We start from the raw sequence: 4,228 nt of genomic DNA, 5'->3' as shown, positions 1-4,228 counted from the left end.
CTGTGAAACCTATATGACTAATAGTCCCAAATTTTATTTTATGTTAATTTCTGGAATGTGGCATTATTGACCTTTTATATTCTGTCCCAAACATAATTTTATTTCCTGTTTTCAAAATAACCCCCCATTCTTTAGGTCACATCAGACTTCTTATTCATTCTACAGTAAATCATGAGCTGCCACATTTCGTCTTTAATCATACTGGCTCCACAGTCTAAAGAATTCATCTTGGACTAGATTTAACTTTCCTATTAGTTACTTGTCTTAAAAAGAAGAAAGGGCCAGTTGTGAACAAAAATGAATCACTTTAGTAATTTTCTCCATTGCCTTTCACTTCATTATACATTATAGAAACTCTAAAATTTTTACACCTTTCCTAATTGTTCCTCTATTGTAAGTCATGTGATATTCTGTCTAACTATGCTGGAAGTCCAAAAGTTCACATGTTTTTTCTTATTAAAATGTCATTCTTGGCTTAGATAACGTGTTATGCTTTGTTTACACATTTCTATGATGAATATTTTGTCATAATAGAATGTCTTTCATCTAGTAGCTATCATAACAGAGAGCTCAATAGAGAGTAGATTCAAATATCAATATATATGATTTTTCCCACATTCATGGCATTTCACACAGTATGAGAAGCTACACCCAGATTAGCCACAAGAGAGCATCAGCCAACATTCCTGTTCTAGAGTAGCTCATTTTCTTGGCCAGGGTGTTGGCTGGCCACTTTCAATTCAAATCTGATCCGTTCACAGATCCCAATAAATTTCCTTTCCAAGTTCTATTCTTTAGATTTCTTTCCATCATGATTGCACTGCACTCAGATTCTGACTCCTACATGAAAGACAGAAGAGATACAGAGCCAAACTCTTCCATAAAGTATTTATTTGGGTGAAGAAAGCAAGAAATAACTTGGTATGGCAGTATGCTTGAAATGTAAATGGTTTCCCCACATACAATATATTTTTCTACAAGAATGTATCATCATACATTTTTTGAAAACACTATCAGAATCATTCTGGACAGTCTATGGCAGGTTGTGGTCATGGTGTGAGGAGGTGGTGAAGCCCCCCACAAAAGCTCTTGCACCCAGGCTTCTGGCCAGAGCCATGGTGGGACTGCAGGTCTCCAGCTGTGCCCCTCAGCTCATCAGCCCGAGGATGCAGCTGTCTGGTCATGACTGAGGAATAATAATCACATGAAAGTACTTATTGGTACAGATGTCATTCTGCTCATTAGAGAAAATCTGTCTAAAAAATATCCATATGAACACCTACATTTCTTTATCAAATGGCTTGATGGATTCCCTTTGCTCTGATTCATACCAGCACCATCCTTCTCAACCAAAGCAAGAAAGGATCCTGCATGAATCAGTCCCAGAATGCCATTTTTATATCACCAGTAGGTGAAGAAAACCTCATAAATAGCAATCACAGAGATTCAGAGTATCACTGATCTCTACTCCAATGGGGACCTCCCTGAAGTTGAGCTGGTGAACCTGCTGTAGCTGCCACAGCACAAGCTGAGGGTGGACTTGCTCCTCCTGTATGAGAACTAGGACTGAAAGCAGTCACTACCCCAGCCATAGCATGCATCCTCTCCCCAGTCCTTGCTGAAGAGACTTTCCAATAGATTCTAGGCACAGACAGGGAGCAGCAGATGCCCAAAGCATACAATGACATGGTTACACATCTCCAGCTAGCTGCTTAAATTGGAATCATGTCTTATCTGAGTAGAATGAAGTCCTGGATGAGCAGTTGTGATAAACCTTAAGTTAATTAGCTGCAGCGTGAGCTGTCCAAGATGAGTTGCTTCAAATCATCTCCACTGCTTCTGAAGAGAGTGATACTGATTCCAGCTGTTCTATACCTCTTAGCTTCAATGAGTCCTTTAGCTTATCTCTTGATATACTGCAAGAAAAGCTCAAGGAACTGGAAGAAGAGAATATAGCCCTTGGGTCCAAAACTTACCATATCAAGAGAGAAACTTTTACCTATGAAGATAAAGAACAACACTTGTCAGTGACCATTTTAAAGAACTCCATGAAACAAGTGATCAGATGTCCAGAATGAGTGAAGAATTGTCAAGAAACAGTGATGAATTGATATGACGCCTAAAAGAGATCTTTTCACTGTTATTTCAGATCATAGATCTTTAGCACAAACTTAAAGAACATGTAATTGAGAAGGAAGAAGTAAGACTTCACCTACAAGCTTCCAAAGATGCCCAGTGTCAGCTGATGGTGGAGCTGCATGAGTTACAAGACAGAAACATGGAGTGTCTGGGCATGTTACAAGAATTCCAAGAAGAAATAAAGAAAGTTCATAGTAGGAATTTCCTGCTGCTCATCTCTAATTCTCCCAGTCTTATGGATGTTTTACTGAGGTATGTTTGGCAGCTGAGACTGAGGGAACCATGCATAAAAAGTTGGTTTTGGATGAGGAATCTTCTTTCTTTAAACAAAAAGCCCAATAGAAATGCTATTTGATACTGTCAAGGTCACCAATGACATGGGGCCACTCTGTCTCTCTTCCAGCTCTGCTACCCATCTAGGGTCCATTCAAGTTTCAGCATAACAACAAAACCTTTTGAATTTGGAGTACAACAGACAGAGTACAGAACACTGCTGGGTCAGTGGAGCAACTCTAAGGAGGTTCCAGATGGTTCTCAGCCCGTGAGCCAAACAGGACCCTCTGGAGATAATGATTTGGCTATAATACTGCAACATCTCAGCCTGTGTTGGCAGAACTACTTCACTGAGAAGCAGTTCTTTGCTGAAGAGTAGGAATGGAAGATTCAGGTTCTGGTTGACTAGAAAGAAGGGGTTAATGACTGTGACACCCCCAAGAAGAGCCTTACCTCAGTGTGCACTGACCAGTTGGAGATCTGCAGTGCCAGTTGCCTTGGAGGATTTATGCCAGAAATATTACAAAATGTCAAGCCCCTCAGAGGCTTCCATATTTAAGATCACTAACTCTACACCACTGGCAGCCGCTTGCTGAACCAAATTTGGGGACCATTCTTGACACATGACCAGGTTTCATTGCTAAAGGCTTTGCCCAGTTGCCCAAGGATACTACCACGTATCACATTTCAGATTTAGAAGAGGAGGAAGAGGAGGGAATCATTTTTTGGGTTCAGCAGCCTCTTCAGGTAGAGCAGAAACCAGAGATGTCCAAGCCAGTTGTCCGGTTCTTCCTGCCACACATCAGTGTAGCAGATGGACCTGATACAGTTGCAGCCTCAAACCCAGGGAATTGTCTGTCTTGCACAAACTGGACCTTCACATTTACCACCTACAGGGTATTATATCCCTCTGAAGTCACTCAAGTTAGCCCAAGCTCTGAGTTCCCTTCACTGTCCTATGGAAGCAATAGGAGGAGCTCATCAAACACAGCTGCAAACTCCTCATCCTTGTCCTATTAGCTCAGCATTGGTGAGTCCATTACCAACTGATAAGACTCTACAACAACCTTCAGTAGCATTCTGAGCTTGGCCAAACTCCTGCAAGAGCAGGGATTCTCTGCCAAAGTGTACCACAGCCCAGTTTGTAAGAAGGTCCTTCTCCAGCCACTCTCCAAAACCCTGTCCACACCTTCCACACTGCTGAATTCCCCATCTCGCTCACTGTGTGCCTCTCCTGTGTCCTTTAAGCCCCAAGTGCATCTCTCTGAAACCTTCTTGGCTTCTTGACCAGGTGAGAGGTTCCTTCAGGAAATGTATGGCTGGCGACCTTCCCAAAACCTTCCTGATATGGGGCAGCTGAAGATGAACCTAGTAGACAGGCTGTGCCAGAGTCAAGGCCCCTCGACACACAGAAGGATGGGAAAAGCCAAGAGGCAGACAATGGTTTTCAGAAAGCAGCCTCTGCTGTGTATTTAAATCCAGTTAGCAGCTTATTGGGTGGGCTGAGGAGAAATCAGTCTTTCAGTCATGATGGGGTACTTTGGTGTCCCGGTTTGCACATCCTTTTGAGAATAGATGTCCTGAAGGAGGACTGAGGCTCAGTGTTAACTGACCTGTTGTACAGGGAGGCACAGGAAGGACAAATGTGCATTGACTTGTGCAGTGTGGTCTGACTAGAAAGGGAATGTTGCAGAAGGTTGTGGATGTGGAAGGTTGAGAACAAAGTTGGGATAAGATTCTCAAGGATGAAATCTGGTAAATTGAAAGTGTAAATGGATGGTCTAGAAGTGTCTGGAGACAAGAAACTGAAAAGTTT

At 42.3% G+C, this 4,228-nt stretch overlaps 1 pseudogene; it reads left to right on the top strand.

Moving 5' to 3' along the window:
* Nucleotides 1-1,371: 1,371 nt before the first annotated feature.
* Nucleotides 1,372-4,007, top strand: LOC104873107 (annotated as a pseudogene).
* The last annotated feature ends 221 nt before the right edge of the window (nucleotides 4,008-4,228 follow it).

This window comes from Fukomys damarensis, unplaced genomic scaffold, assembly GCF_012274545.1.
Source record: "Fukomys damarensis isolate Sample0158 unplaced genomic scaffold, DMR_v1.0_HiC HiC_scaffold_24, whole genome shotgun sequence".
NCBI classification, from domain to species: Eukaryota; Metazoa; Chordata; class Mammalia; order Rodentia; family Bathyergidae; genus Fukomys; species Fukomys damarensis.
Note: the sequence above shows the minus strand (reverse complement) of the source record. Positions and strands in the feature narration are given on the sequence as shown.